This window comes from Electrophorus electricus, chromosome 7, assembly GCF_013358815.1.
Source record: "Electrophorus electricus isolate fEleEle1 chromosome 7, fEleEle1.pri, whole genome shotgun sequence".
Lineage (NCBI taxonomy): Eukaryota > Metazoa > Chordata > Actinopteri > Gymnotiformes > Gymnotidae > Electrophorus > Electrophorus electricus.
In genome coordinates, this window is record NC_049541.1 from 25345005 (window position 1) to 25362749 (window position 17745).

Below are 17745 nucleotides of genomic sequence, written 5' to 3' on the forward strand. Positions count from 1 at the left end.
AGAATATCTATATTTCTCTATGCACCCCTGTTTTCAGTTCCTCAGTTTGGACAGAGCACTCTCAACCATTTCACTGCGAGTTATACTGTGTATGACTATGTATGTGACGAATAAACCAAACTTGAAACTTGAAACTTGAAACTTGTAATATCTATATTATATATTAAATAAGAATAAGAATGATAAATTGATACATTTATATAACATCTATATAAATTTATTAATTTTTCATTCTTATTTAATTGTTAGGCATATCGTATTTTCATAAGCCTAAATTCACAATGGGAAGCTCGAAAATAATGTCTGCCAAACTCACAGATTTGTTCTATTTCCTCAGGACGTTGCCTTAAAACGTTTAATGTAAACGTCTTCGGTTGTTGGGGGTGGGGGTATAAATGTGTTAGAAATGGCGCCTTTAGTAGGTCTTGGTGAAATTTTAATTATGTAGACAATAGGTTTATATTACCTCCATCATAGGCGCAGCCATGAAATATTCACGATATCATTGAATGGTAATTGCCCATCAAACACCCCATAGCAGTAGCAGAGTGCCCCTCCCACACTCCATCCACGCCTTGAACTTGTTCACACCTTAGTTTCGAATTAGCTTTGGCTTTGCCCCAAACTAAATTATTTAAAGAATTCGTATTATTAGCTAGCCTTATAAAATTATGCTATGAACTGTAGGGCAGTACGTTTAGAATGATTAAGAGATGCAAATGTTCTGGACTCTGCTGATTGTTCTTTTTTTTAATTGTGGTGATAAAACAATTGCCTAGACAAATCAATTAGTAGGCAGACATTAACACTGCAGTGAGAGAATTTCGATCTGGATAATTATATAACATGAAGTAACTAGCATGCACACTATTGGGCTACTATTACTGTAGCTAATTAAAGGGAGCCATTAATTTTGTTACAGAAATATCTGAAAATACTAACTTATGATTTTAGCGAAGCATGGTTTAGGTTGAAAGAAACAAACAATACCTTTTACATAAGATTAATTCCCAATGGCATTCACAAAATTAAGGAAAAAATATAGGAGAAATTACATCTCTAATACTGGTACTTTACCAATTTATCACAACAGACTCTAACCCAAAATCAGTAAATGTGCATACTTGCATACACTGGAGCAGGTTTAAACGTTTCAAAGTTTATTGCCACTCTGTAATAGGGCTAAGCACTGTGGAAGTACAGGCCAGTCCACTCACCACTATGGGGTGCTGTTAGCTGCTCAGATGTCTTGTGGTGTGCCAAGAGATTTCATAATGTCATCAGAGTCCAATAGCATGCATGTGCAATTGTGTAAACATTAAATAAAAGTAAGCCTTGGTTAATTGAGGGATTGTGGTTTGGATGTTTGGTTGGTTGATCCTTAATATAGTGCAAAAACAGATGGAAAGCAAACCCACAAGAAAGTAATGTTTGTAGAGAAAACCTCTGTAGGCCTACTTTGATGGAGTTGAATATGTGTGGGTATATGTACTGATGTTGGTCTGGGACAGTTGAAGTTGACTGTGTTACTTATATTGTCATTAGATGTACATTATGTGTGTAGTTAGGGTGACATGCCTTATATTTTGTTATCCTTATTAATGGAGGTTGAATATGGAAGCACAGCCGTGTGATCAGAAAACAATTTTTTACTGTCAGAGCAGATTTGGAGAGGTATATGGCAGGTCACATACATTTGCTCAGACTTGAAGTGGAGGGAAGATGATGATCAGCTCCATGGTCTTTGTTGACATCATCTCTGCTTATTAGTCACTCAGCTCTGTAAACAGAAAACAATTATACACAGGTCTTTTTAGTAGGTCTTTTTTTTAATTATAATGAGAGTTTTTAGCCTCTGTGTGTAATGGACATGCTTATTTATTTAAGAGATTCCTGTTTTCGGTTCAGAATGTTGTTTTCATACATTCCTTAGTAAGTCAAACCATGACTGTAAATTTTGTGTGTGTGCATGTGTAGTATTTGCATGTCTTTTATAAAGATTTTTCTGTTTTAGTACGTACAGTTATGCAACAAAGCAACAAAATTACTATAGCCTTGCCTTAAAAGTGTGGTAGATGAGCTGTGACCAAATCGAGATCATCATTTATTTCAGTAACAGTGATGATTGAGTCATTATGGTACATGTGGAATGGTTAGTAGAAGCTGAACAGGGTTTTTGCAGTGTCCAGAATAATAGCATGCTTTAGATCTTGGTTTTGTGGACACAGACTAGACAGGACTACAACCAGGTTCAGGCTGCAGTAGCTATATTGCCTCTAAAACTCCTAAGGGCAAGTGTCAGAGTTGTTTTTGAACATCGTAGTGAGATTTTGTCTATCACAGTGCCATATGCCACCACTCAATAAACAAAGCAACATGTTTATGCTCTCTATTGAATACAGAAATTGCATTAGCATGGCTGTTCTATTGTCGGCTGAGTCCTGAAATGGCATTCAAGTCTTCAAGCAAATAGCTTCATAATTTTTTCCTGCGGTTTTAAAATGTATGAACCATAATTTACCATAATCTCATAGGCAAGTAAGCAGCCCTGTCCCACTGACCCATTTTAGTGTCATTCTTGTACATGAGGGTCAGCGGCAGCAGTTCTACTTTGCACAAACAGTCCTGTTCTTATTACTGGAAACAAGAACAATGATGGTTCTCATTGGGGACAGGCTTCGTCACGGTCCCGACCAACACCACAAAAGGCCCCCGGGAAAGAAAATACACACAGTAACAAAAGACTAAGATATGTGGCCTGCCTTGATGACCAACCATGACCCTACTGAGTATGAGACAGTGTCAGCAAAGTCAGCACAGGCTGAGTGGACAGCCAGTGGAGGCCTGAGACGAGCAGTACTCCCACATCACTCGTCACTGTTCCAGACCTCTTTTGCCATATTTTTTTAAAGGGAGTCACGTGCACTTTGGCTCCCTCCCTAGCACTCTCTCTACTGTAACCAAAGGTGATATAGATATGGAATTGGCAACAGATTAAAATTGTAGATATACAGAAAATAGATATTGACCGAATAAACAAGATTGTTAAGAGTAAACATTAGGTCTGTGTTCCATCATGTTATCCCTAGATTTTGTTCAGTTATTATTCTTAGAATTATTAAAATATTGCCACAGTAATAGTGCTGGTTATCTGATGACACAATGTTTTTTTCTGTCAGCAGAGGTCACTTTTGTTATATTTGTCCAATATATGTATATTGTTGTGGTGCAATATTGTCTGCAAGAAAGTAATCACAAAGCAAATATTACTCTGTCTTTTCCTTTTGAAGACTAAGACAAAGGCTACCCCTTAACTGCAAACACTAATAACTATATGATGTAGCTGTAGCTATACAGCTAGCCAGCTAGCTAACTTCTCCCCCACCTGTGTAAAATAACAGACAGAAAAATGCTTGAAAATGCTTGAAATGCCTCTGATAAAAGGCAATAGATTCTAGTCAGTTTGTGCTACACTGGCTAAAACCTTCACTTCTGTGTCCAGGGTCTGGACAACACAGAATCTCAGAAGACAGACTATTTGTCTAAAGTTGTTGGTCTCCCAGCGGTTGGGAACAGTCACACTCTAATAATCAAATGTTGTCATGTAATTGCATTCTCTGCTGATTACAGGATGTTCAGTCCTAGAGCTTTGTTGTGTTCCTTTATAGTGCACAGACCTTCTGTTTTGAAAAGCTTAAGATGCAGGAAATTACCCATTTCACATTGCGGTGAGCCTGTTGATGATTACTCAAAGAAATTATATTTTCTAAACCAATATTCCATAATTCTTATTATGTAGTATAGGAGAATGGAGTTTGTCCAAAAATAATAATGTGTGACATATTGGCTTAATCCAAAATGTTTCCATATATGATGTATAGTGCACTACATTAAGTGTAAAAGCCATTACCTCATGCCCTAGTGCACAATATAGGAAACGAAAATTCACTATGGATTCAACGACTGTCATTCGTCTTTAGCCAACGTCAATCAAGAGAAAAAGGATATACAATAGTAATATTAATGTGGCATAGCTTTTTACATTGTGCCTTTTTAAGGTATAGCTGGGACAGTCCATTAAGAAATGTGTTCTTCTAAAAGTAGGTTTTATATGATTAGTAGTAACAGTATGCATGATGTTATGTATTGCTCTTTTCCCGAGTTGAGGAATCCAGCTGGTTTTGACTCATTTAAGGACATTTGGATGAGACGTTAATTTTTCTGGTTTTTTCTCTTCACTGTCCGGAGATTATGTTACCATAGAAAGCCATTTGAAACCCATTAAAGTCATAGTTCATAGACAGCTAAGCACAACAGTTCTCCTCAGCGTGACTCCGAAACAAGAGACGGAATCTTTAGAACCTAGAGCATGATTAAATCAACTGCTGTCCCTCGTTTGCATCGTGGCTTTCAAGAGTGGTTTTGCATAATGGCCGCATCCATCAAGCATTACCATCTCATTTTCCGTCCATTTTATATTCTGTAGGGATGTTTCGGCGAGATGCGTGCCGGATAAGCACCTGAGTTCCACCATGAGACTATTGTCAGCACAAAAACACATTCGGTTTATTAGGATGAGATTACCATTTCCCTTCTCTAATCCTCAAAAACATAAAAAGACCGATTGCTCTGCTCCGTGCCAGACATATGGAGAATAGATACACACCTTTGAATAATTAAGGAAGTACAAAGATGTTTCCCCTGATATGTTTTCAGAGTACGCCCTGAGAAACGGAGTACAGCAGCGACGATGCAAATATAATTACTGTTTAATTACATAACCATTACTTTGCATAGGAATATTATTATTATTGCTGTTGTTGTTTTATTTACATATTGTGTGATGTCTGTCAAGGTTGGTCACGTATTCGTTCAATTGCACCAGACGTAACTCTTTTATTGTCTTGTCTTAAATGATAATTGTCACGGACTGCTCCGCCCCCCATAAGTCACGTGGCACGGCCCGCCGGGGATTCACAAATGTACCGTGTCTTTGTTTTTGGTAGCCACGCCCCCCGGGATTGCACACACGTGTATAGGGTTTAACGTTAATGGCTGGGGTCTATTTAAACCCCCTGTCCGTGTGTGTTCTATTTGTTGGTCGTTGTCGCTACATAAGAATATATGTGAAGCATCGCTGTAACGTTTGTTTGCGCATTTTCGCCGTTTCATGTGTGCGCTAGTCGTTAAGTGTTTATCATGATCAGTGTAGACGATATATGTGAATGCCTTTGTCATTTGTGTTTAATGTTAATAAATGTCTTGCACTGTCGAGGAAGTCTGTGCATCCTTCCCCGCGTCCTGCGGCACTCGGGGCAGCAACGTTACAATAATGGGCGGGGGGACACATTTTCAAATAATAGATAAACTAATACCGTCTAACTGAACCCTTATTGTTTCAGAGACCATGATTATAAAGTATGTATGTTAACAGATGCACTAATCAACGATGATTTCATTTTTAATTGTAACTGCTTTTACTATTAAGATTTGTTGAGTGTGTTGATGTATAGCCTGAGCAGGACTGTTTTTCATAGCTTGTTGAAAAATAGTAATAGTTTTCTTGTTCACAAGAAAAGATAGACAAAATATGAGCAGGCCTGTCGGAGAATACAGACCATTATTTTAGCTCAGCAGGAGTGGAAGAAGAAGGGGTCTTTGGAGACTGTGGCTAGCAAAACCAGCTCTGTTTTTCACAAGACACCTCAACGTGCATGTTACTGAGGTGATAATGGGCTCTAAATTGTAAGCCAAGATTTTTTTGGATGCGAGATATTGGAATGTCCATGTCCTCTGTTGACCCTCTCAATCTCTGAGTTCCACATGGAGAAGATAAAAGGTCACAGACCATCCAATTCAACACTTTTGAGCTTGGATACTCCAATATTGGATGTCCAATATTTGAGGTACTATTTATTGATGTTGTTATAAGAGAACCTTGTAACTCTATTTTTTATCCATTTTATTTTTCCTTTTAAGGCTTTTAAAAATGTCATCAGTCCTTTGCATTGTGGGAACATTTCATATTGCGTGGCCAATACAAATGTTCTAAAATTACATACAGCAAATCCTTTAAGGGTCCACTGGCAGATGTTAAGAATTTGGTTTTGTTTGTTTGTTTTTTTTTTCTCCTATTAAGTTAAATTTTCACAGATAAAAGGTTTTCTTGTAACAGAAACATTACACGACGTATACGACGACTATCTAGAAGCAACAAATACAAACTTTTATCTTAATCACTCTTTAATGGAACATCTTGGCTGCAGCCTTGGCGGATTTAAGTCCATTGTGCAACTTGATAGTTTTCCCAGCTCTGACACACCTGGTTCAACTTATTAGCTAATATTGAGCCATTCCTGAGATTAATATGATTTACAAGATGAATTAGACTCAGAAAACCTCCAAACTGAGAAGTGCTGGGGTCCTAAAAGGCTGGGGGTTTTTTTTGTTCCTTATGCCAGCCCGAATTAGGGCTCCTCCACTCCCGTCTGTCACCAGTCCTTCAGGACAGGCTTATTTCTGATGAGTAGGAAGGAACTCTGTGACCCTGGGCCTCTGCTCTGGGAGAGACTGGGATGATAACACTATAGTTCTCAGCAACGATTTACTGTCTAGCCTTCGAAGACCACCAACTGCTATTTTCGGTTTTATTTCAGAAAGTAAGTGAGAGCTGTAGAACGTTGATTAGCCGGCTCAGGCATGTTAGATGATATAAATCGCAAGCATATTCAAGCATGAGTTTTCATTGTTGTGCAAAACTGTTGCGGAAGAAGATCTCTGTTAGTTTGGGTTGGAACTGAAAACCACAGTTCGAGCTTGTAACACCCGGAGTCACTACCACACATATCTAGTGTGGCCTAGTTTGACTTGAAAAAATTATGTGTTTTATAATGCTGAGCAAATAATGTCCTTCAAATGTTTTCTTCCTTCGTAGAGGACGAGCAATAATTTGTATACCAGTGTTTGCTGAATATTGTTGCATAGCTTCTGCTAGCACAAATCTAAAAGCACTTTAATCAAATATTTTAAAATATCTATTTAATATCCAGTATTAGATTTAATTATTAATGGTTAAATATTTATAGTTACATTGCACATTGCTTGTGAAAAAATGTGAAGATAGTGTGTTAAAATGTGTGTGACTTGCTTTCTTTCTCTGCCTGCAGAAGACTGCTACTTCTTATGTACATAATAATAGAGTGGTATACAACAGGGTGGAGATTCCTTCTCTACTGAAGATGTGGTGTAACCAGGGGTAGGATTTTATCCTGCATGTAAGCACGTGCCTTCTGCATGGCATCAGAATGACAGGCAGAGGATGTTTCTGTTCGATGGTAATGAGAGGGGTTTGCTCATCCTGTTCAAGGGCACGAATGACAATAACACACCTCCTGGTGGAAGTTTATATTCACACACACCCAGTTTACCTTGGACAAGGCACGCTGGTGTTATCTGACATGGAAAAGAAGAGGCTTCCTGCAGTAGTGCTGAGAAGGGTGTACCAGGATCCATGGGAAACGCATTAGCGGCATCCAAATCCCCCCGTGCTCCTTTGCAGGAGGGAAGCTGTAACAATGCAACAGCAATGCCACTTAAGATAAAAGTGTCTCGAAGGCAACTGTGCAGAATTTCTCCTTCTGTGTGTAGGGGGTTTCACTCCTACATATTTCATGTGGACATGGCCAAATATTATGCCCACGCATTTCATCAGTACAAGGCATTGCGTGATGATCCAGCTTAGCTACCTGCTGTGAAATTGTACAGTATAAATAGGGCCACATTTCTAGTGTGTGAAACAGTGTTATTTAACTGAAGCAGATTCTAAATATAGCATGTAAGGAAGTTAAGCCTGAAGTGAAGAATGACTGATGTCTTGTATTAACGTGTCTAGCACCTGCGCCCAGTGTTACATATACGAATGCCACAGCATCCAGCAGCGGTGTGTGTATCAGTTATGTGCTGCACTTTCTGGCGGAGCTGGCCAACCTCATCAGATGCCTTGCTTATCCATTCAGCTTTGAGAAGTGGACAGAGGCAGTTTCCTAGATCCCTGAGCAGAAGGAGCTACCTCTTTAAGGTATTGAGGTAATATGGCCAGTTTTTTTCAGATTATGACTTTATTCATCAAATTTAAATCTTTACATGAGCTGTTTTTTTTCTGCATCAACACATTTAGAAATCCACTCTATAATGTGTGCTCATCCAAGAGAAATTTCACTATTAGAAAAAAAAAATTAGAATAATTCTCAGGTAATGTTGGTGGTGTTTGGCATAAAGCTGCGTGACAGACCCAGACACATCATAAAGCAGTCCCCAGTTCCTAAATCAGCCAGCCATGCGCAAACGCACACACACACACACACACACACACACACACACACACACACACACACACACACACACACACACACACACACACACACACAAAAACAAAAACAAAAACAGCTAGTGTGCAGTTTCTTTAAAGAAGCAGCTAGGAACACTCCCAGGAAACACTGTGGAGCTTGGCTGATTACCTCATGAGGGAGGACAACACCCCAGATGCATATACACATCCAATCCTTCTTGGAATTTGACACAGTGGTTTGACATCATGAAGATTTCTTGCACATGATATGAGCTTGGGTTTTGTTTGGTTCTATACAAATCACAGTGCTTGCATGTTATGAAACCTAAACCTGTCTCTAGCTCAGGCCTTGGCCATTTGTAACTTTTGAAGTGGTTGATGCTGAATTGGTTGATGCTGACTTTAGCTCCTTTTTGTGATTTTCTGAGAATCACATAGTAGGTGTCACATACACACAACCCAGCTATGTTACAAAACGATAAGAAGTGGTGAACAAATACCTTTTTCTACTCCTTTGTCTATGTAGAAAAGGTAGCAGATGATGGTGCAACTCTGAGAACAGCATGGACATTGTAATGGGATGATGAGCTCAACTTAACTGTCCTCAGGTTTTGAACACTCCACATGAGGCATCATAAAGCAGTCCCCAGTTCCTAAATCAGCATGTACAGTGCATCTGAATGGCTGAGAAATCGCATATATGCCAAGACAAGTGCTGGAACTTGTGGATGTGTACAGTTGAGAAACAATGAACTGTGCAAACCTGGCTACAAAAGAAATACAGTGGGCAGCCCATGAGTCCCTGGAGGCTAAACAGAGGTTAACAGCACTGGCAGCTGGACTGCAGAGATACCCAAAAGAAGCAGTGCACTCTCTTACTCTCTGCAACAGAAGCTTGATTGTGGATCCACTCAGAGCTGAAATGGAACAGTACTAGAAGAGCATATGCGATAATGAATCATCACATCACATAACACTTAGCATTGCTTTGTTAAGCTTGGGTGTAATATATTCCATTCAAACTATATTTTGAAAACTAGATATCCAGAATTTGATAGATTAAATGTATGGGGTAATCCAAAGTTGTAAGTTTTTGGTAGCAGTGAAAGTCAAAATTTGTATCTTTCGATGACTTAATCAAAACATGAATGAGTAATTATGTATGTCAAGTATTCATGTATGTCAAGAGACAAATACATTGACACTGGAATATTGAAATTAAATCGTTTGATGACATATCTAGTGTAGAGGTCCATAGATCTATTTTAGAACTGTCCCAGAAAATGTGCATAAATGTACCAGGTGCAAAGTTATAAATATTGCAGGTGAAACTACAAATAAGTTTCATGTGATACCTTCTGTAAGGTGTTGCATATTATCTGTGAATGATTTTACAGTGGATAAACTGATTTTTGGAGGTTTGACTTATTATTAGGCCATATATTACACTATACATACATAGAATATATATATTTATCTTGCATATATATATTTCACATATAGAGAATATCTATATTTCTCTATGCACCCCTGTTTTCTTTTCCTCAGTTTGGACAGAGCACTCTCCACCATTTCACTGCGAGTTATACTGTGTATGACTATGTATGTGACGAATAAACCAAACTTGAACTTGAACTTATATATTATACCATATAGCATTCCAATCTAAAGCAGGACCAGTAGATAAAAGGTCTTAAAACAAGGCTGTTCAACTGCCAACTGCTTAATACGATAGTTTACCAGAGCACTATATATATATGTGCCTCATAGATTGTCAAAAGACTTTATCCAATCTGCCATTGGGTGAGATGGGGAAGTACCATCCCACGATACTCTGTATGATCAAAGTGCACAGTGAAGTTGTAAATAAACAATGTATGAAAAATTGAGGCGATTAAAAAGCTTCTAAAGCTGCTGGAATGACTGCATACCACTTTTACCACTCCTATTGTATTTATACCTCAAAAAGACCAAAACAATTATGGAACGCCTCACCCCCATTCAAAAACCTGAAATTATTCCATAGGGGAGTCTGTAAACTGGCTTCAACTGGAACCACAACAAACATCTCCAATTTATTCCAAATAATCAGGGAGGTGGACATTATACAACCCAGCCATAATAAACAATATACGATAAGTCCTGTAGTCTATAACCAGTGATAGTATTTAAAATTTGGAACAGAAAGGCCACCATATAGGTAAGAGAGCTGAAAAGTTGCTCAACTTATTCTAGGGCATTTACCACAACATATACATTTACAAATCACCGAATCAACATTTTTGTAATGATTATGTGGAGGCAGTGTAGCTAACATAAAGATCAAAATTAAAATCGTGAGAGTGTATTTTTCTTTACTATATTCACTTTGCCTTAGAGTGATAACAGCAGATTATTCTATCTGTGGATGTCGGACTTAATATCTTAACAAATTTCTCCTTAACAGTCCTTGCCATAGCTGGGTATATTTTAATCCCTATGTAAAGAAAGAAGTCTCTTATGTTAACACATGATGGCATGGCTGCTGAGCTACAATATTAATACAGGTCATATGGGTATATCCCAGTTAATTTTGTACCCAGAGGGGCCCCTAAACTAAAAAAAAAAAAAGAAAATTGGTGATTATAGGAGTTATGAGTCTACTTTCTCTTATCTTTTGCACTAAAAGTTCAAGACAAATAAAGGGGACAAAGGACATCCTTGACATGTGCCTCTTTCAAACCAAAATGGAGATGATCTTCTCGACCCTGTCATTATGCATGCTGTTGGGCAGTGTATAAGTGTCGTGATCCTAGATAGAAATTTATTTCCAAAACCATAGTCTCACAGCACTACGCATATGTATTCTCAGTCAAGCCCATCAAAGGCTTTCATCACACACAGAGAGAGAGAGAGAGAGAGAGAGAGAGAGAGAGAGAGAGAGAGAGAGAGAGAGAGAGAGAGAGAGAGAACGAACGAACGAACTGACAAATTCAACAGATAAGTCTCCTATATCCAAAACATACAGGAATCTGCATAAATGATCAGAAGCAGTACGTCCTTTAACAAAACCTATCTGATCATAATGCATTTATCCACATTATGCATTTATTCTCTTCAAACTAAAACTTTGGCAAAGAATTTTATATCACATTTGATGAGCAAAATATAATTAACACACTCAAGGTGATCCTTTGCTTTTTTTAGACAGGAGAGAAATAAGAGCTGTGCTTTAATATCTGTGAAAACTACCAAAGTCTAGAGCATAATTAAAGAAATTTAAGGTTTGTCCCAAAGTGTGAAAAGTATTTCTGCTGGGAGGCCATCTAACCCTGGAGATTTGCTTTTATTTAGAGACTTAATTATTGCCTTTATTTAGATACTTAGTTATCCAGAGGATAACTGTAGAAGGCAACACATTGACAATTACACAAGTGACCATCAAATGATGCATAGTGCCTACTGCAGTTCTATATAGTCCTGAATCCTCTCAGGCAGATCATTGATAAGACTGGATATGGATACAGATTCAGGAGCTGATACACCTGACCGGGAGGACAGCTACAAATACCTAGGGTTTTTAAAAATCTCACAGGAACCACAAGATAGAAACTAGAAGGACATCAATAGCGAAATGCATCCACATAGTGAGGCAGGTCCTCAAGAGCTAGTTGATTGGGAATAATGAGATCCAAATCATAGATATGAATGCCCATAAATCAGATACCCAGCAGGTAAAATAAGATGGCCAGGAGTAGATCTGGAAGTTGCCTACATCAAGACCAGACACAAAAACATCCATGAATTCCTTCAAGCAAAATACCCCAAGGATAAGCAGATGAGAAAGGTCCTGTAACACATGGGAGACATGGTCACTGTGGAAGCAGAGTGTATAATGTTGTGTGAAGTTTCAACAGGCAGAGACAATGGAGACATATTTGGTAAACACACATTGTCATTTATTTTACCCATCCTTACATACATTTGTTTGATGTATGTGTGATGCGAGGATGAGTCATGTTACACACAACGAACGTTTATTGTGATACAAAAGACAACTACGTGGTTAGTAGGCTAACCGGGTTTAAACATCGACAACACCTATACTCAGACACGACTTATATACATGCAAACTAATGACGCAATAAGGAGCAGGTGTGAAACACAGGGAGGGTGTGGCCATGCAGACGAACACACACACACACACAGGGAGACGTTTGCGGGGAGGGGCCGTACCTTGACAGTATGCCATTATGCCCCAATGCTAAGCACCAGCTTTTGTCCTGACTTGGTTTCACTACAACCCCCTTTAGTCACTTAACATATTAACTCTCCTTTTAAATCAAATATAGCTGATAAAAAAAACATAGCACATTTTCAGTGTTGTACATTTTTTAAACATGATCTGAATTAGTTTTTGAAGGACACAGTAAGACAGGGTAGACTGCATAAACCTTCAGATTCTGTTTAAGGCATTTATAGTGCCTTATTCTTCACAGTAAATTGAACGATACTGAACATGGTCTGTTTTTACAGTCTAGTCTTTCTGGTGGATGGGAAATTCTCTCAGATCTGATCACTGTCATGTTGGGGTCAGGCTGACCTGGATTCAGAGTTCAGTAAGCTGAGCTGTGTTTCTTTTAATTGTTCCCAGCTCAGTCTTCATGTTGTATGGTCTTAGAAATTATGTGACTTGGACTTGGACTTGGACTGGGGTCTTTGCTGTCATGATTCATACTCTCTGGCCCAGTTCAGGTATTAGCAGCTCTCTTGCTCTGTGTCTTTTTGCATAAGTTGTCTTTTGGTTCTCTTTTATCCTCAAGTGTTTCCTTTTGAATGCTTGGAGGTCTGGCCACTCCAGTCTGACTGTTTCAGCAGAGACTGGAATTGTGGAACTTAACCATGTCCCTTTCAACATTTCTGCTGGTGAGACTAATAGGGTTCTTCTATAGGACAAGACAGCTTTTGGATTATCTTTCTTCTTGCTCAGTATCTGTTTTATTGTTCTGACATTTCTCTCTGCCTCCACATTGCTCTGGGGTATCTGGGGCTACTATTGACATGCTCAAAATCAAACAATACTGCAAACTCAGAAGATGCAAACTGTGTCCTATTGTCTGTCATTATTTCAAGAATGACAAACCTGTCAAAGATGACTTTCAGTCTGTCTACAATTTCTCTGATCTGACAGATTGTCTAATACAATATATTTGCAATACATGCAATATATATACAATATATATACCAAGTTGTAACTTGGTGTTGTACTTCATCATGCCCTGGTGTCCAAGGTGGATTTACTCAACCATTCCATTGCACATTGGTCCTGGAATAAGGATTCATTCTTCCTTAGGCAGGCTCTTGTCTACTACATGTAGGTCTTCTCTGAATGTTCAATACAGCAGGAGATTCTCTGGGACTCTTTTCCTGTGCAGTGGCCAGCTTCTTTTTGTGTTCCCTCATAGTTGTCTTGTGATTCCATTTCTATTCTGCCTGTCTCTGATGTGATTTAGTTTTGACTTTGTCACTGGTATGTGCTCCGTGACATGATGGGTGTAGACTTCACACTCCCCTTTCAGCGTGCCACTGTTCATAGTGCTTTCTAATCCAAGTGGAGCTTGTGACAATACATTAGCTGCAACCAATTGTTTCCCAGGGATATCAGTGATTCTGTATTTGATTTTCATCATCCTTAGCCTGCATCCAAGTACTCTTGGAGATAAGTCATCAATTGGCCGAGAACCTAGCGAAGGAGACCTGCTTTTGGTCTGTACACACAGCGAAGCCCGACCCAAGTAGTTGCGATTTCAGTTGCACAAATGCCCGTCACAGGCCTTTTTCTCAAATCTGTGCATATTGGGTTTCAGTGAGTGTCAGACTCCTGGACATGTACACCACTGGTCTTGATTCTCCATTGGGCTGTTGCTGCATTAGTGCTTCTCCAGGGCCATATGATGATGTATCTGCTGACACTAGAGTTTCTCTTTTTGCACTGTACTGTGCTTAGACAGCTGGTGAGCTGAGTTATTTCTTTACTTTCTCAAAAGCTATCTTTTGCCCTATGTCCCATGTCCAGGTGTTGTCATTTTCAAAGACTCTTTCAAAGACTTTTGTGAGAGTAGGCAGAAAAGGGGAAAACTTGTTGACATAGTTCACCACCCCCATGAAGTGGCTCACTCCTTGAATATCCTGAGGTTCAAGCATGTTGATAAAGCTTTCAATATTGGGTCTGGGTTTGCCTCAATCCCTTGAGGAACGATCTGAGAGATTCACAGCGGAAGGTACTTCAGTGCTGTCAAGATCCCAAATGGCAGCCGCTTAAATCAATACTTAACAAAAGATAAGGTGAAGGTTATCAAGGGCTTATCCTTATGTTTTCATTTGGCTTTTGATACGATCACCATTCCCGTACACAATTCTCTGGGCGGTTTAATCTGTAGAATGACATGCATATTCTTCATCCTTCCACATCCACTGTGCATTCTGGAGCTTCCCATCTCTGCCTTTTGACTACCTGGATTCTGGTATGACTGGTGATAGCAGCTCCTGTATCTAACTTAATAAGTTCTTCATTTGACTCCACTCGCTGTATTGACCTACACCCTGCTGCAAAATGGCTCTTCTTTTTGCACATCATGCACTGAACTAAATACTCCACTGTACATGGGAGTGTGTCTGTGTCTGTTACACGAGATACAATGTCCTATTGTAGAATAATGTTCTATTTTTTCCTCAAATTTTGCCCTTCTCACATCTTTTCAGCACATACAGTTTCACTGTATTCTGCTTCTCCTCTGACCACCATTGTCCTGAATATTTATACCCAATGGGAATCGGGCCATAGCTATGAATGAACTGGTGCCACTGCTTTTGGGCTTTTCCATTTGGGGGGCTTTGCAATCAAAGCAAGAAACACACTCTGTGAATAAAGAGCTTGTACTCTACCAAAGGGGGATGATCAGGTATGGCATGAATAGAGTGGGCAGGAATAGAGCAGAAGTAACAGTCTGTCATCATGGATCATCACAAAAAAAAAGCCCCAAATAGAGCTCTCTTCATAGGGTTGTCATTTTTTCCCCCTCAGGTCATTGAAACTTGACTAGGTATCACAGCACTTATCAAAATACAGTCCATTTACATTTACATTTATGGCATTTAGCAGATGCTCTTATCCAGAGTGACTTGCAAAAGTGCTTTGTCATTTACTCATAGAAAAAATCCTAGCCAGTACAGTACGTTAAAGTCCAATATACCAATGAACTAGAATACTGTTAAAATACAGGGATCAGTGCTGATGCCAAGAAGTTCAAAAATACATAAGCTCCATCTCAGACAACAAGAAGTGCAATTAACAATAAGTACTGAGTTAGTCAACAAAGGAGCAGTCAACATCAATGCAATAAACAATATCCTACAATAAGTACGAGTTTCAGTTAGTCAGCATAGGAGCAGGGCCAGTGTTCATTTAAATATTCCAAAAATAAATGTGTCTTCAGTCTGCGTTTGAAGACTACAAGGGACTCTGCTGTCCGGACAGCAAGCAGAAGTTCATTCCACCATCTAGGAGCCAGGTGTAACAGTGAGCAGTAAGGAGGTGGATGCATGTTTATCATGGGCAAATCAAAAATCAGAGTCATTAGAACAGTCCAGGGTCATAGGGCCGACACGAAGACTACAGGGATACATGTCTAAACAAACACCAGAGTACATGAAAGCAAACAGGGGAATCAGGCTATAACAAAAGACTAGGGAAAACTCAGGGCTAAGGCTAGGAGAACAAACTTAAATACAATTATTCAAAATATACATACAAGAAACAACCACAGCCACATAAACACATTCAATGAGAAAAAAACAAAAAAAACAAAAAAAAAAACAACCCAACAACAACAACAACAACAACAACAACAACACAGGGCTCAAGACAGGGTTTAAATGCATGAACTAAACGAAGGACAGGTGTTGAAACTCAAACGAGGAGTGGAGAAAACGAAACTATGGAATGGAACTAAAAACACAAGACAAGGAAAACACAGAACACGGAAGCTGGGAGGGACTGATCGTGATACCAGGAAAATATGCTTGTCTTCTCAATGCTTGTCTTCCATCAAGCCAAGCCATACTTGAGGTTTGAAGTACTCATAGTATGGATCAGGCTTTGACTATTGACATCATGTATGGAGGAGCTGGTTCATTTTTGGCTTTGTAGGCAAGCATCAAGGTTTTAAAGGTTTAAAAAAGATTGAAGACCAGTCATGCTGATGCATTCTGGACAAGTTGTAGAGGTCTGATGGATCTTGGAGGAAGACCAGCAAGTAGCGAGTTGTAGTAGGATAGCTTTGAGATTACAAAAGACTGCATAAGTACCTGGGCAGCTTCCTGCGGGAGAAAAGGCAGACTCCTTTGTATGTTACAAAGGAGAAATCTGCAAGACAAGGTCAGATTTGAAACATGAGTTGAGAACGAGAACTCATTGTTTAAAGTTATGACCAGGCTACTGGGTGTCATCAGCATAGCAGTGGTAGGAGAAACCATGAGAAAATATTACATCACCAAGGGAACGAGTATACAAAGAGAAGAGGAGAGGAGAGGAGAGGAGAGGAGAGGAGAGGAGAGGAGAGGGCAGGGCCTATTACTGAGCCCTGGGGGACACTGGTAGAAAGTCTACATGGTTTGGATGTGGATCCTCTCCATGTTACCTGATAGGACCGTCCCTCCATATAGGACTGAAACCATTTCCATGTAGAGCCAGTCACACTAAGCATGGAGAGAACAGAGAGGAGAATGTTGTGGTTTACTGTGTCAAAGGCTGCCGAAAGGTCCAGAAGAATCAAGACACATGACAGCAGCTTTATGCAGCTTTTTGGCAGCTTTAGCCGCATGAAGTTTCTCCGTCACTGTTATGAGGGCTGTTTCTGTCGAAAGTGCCAGTTTGTAGCCAGACTGATTGGGATCATGCAGCTGGTTCTGGGTGAGGAATAGAGATGATTGATTGTAAACTGATCATCCAGTACTGTTTTCCTTACTCAAATAGCTAATCATGCTCTTCATAAGTTCAATCAGGAGTGATAGAGCAGGAACAACATGAAACTGTGCTATGTAATGAACCTCAGGGACTAGAAGTCGGCACCACTATGTTAGTTCACTGAAAACCAAGTCCAGTGTAGGTTCTGAATAGCCTTGTTTCTATCAGGCTGTTCAGAATACATCTTGGAATACATTATGACATTTGGCCTCCCCAATGGTCCAGAACACCTGTAGACCTCACTCTTCTCCAAAACACTTAGAGCCTTATCCATTTACATTTTATGGCATTTCACTGATGCTTTTATGCAAAGCAACTTAGAATTATGACTGAATACAATTTAAGCAACTGAGGGTTAAGGGCCTTGCCCAGGGCCCCAACAGTGGCAACTTGG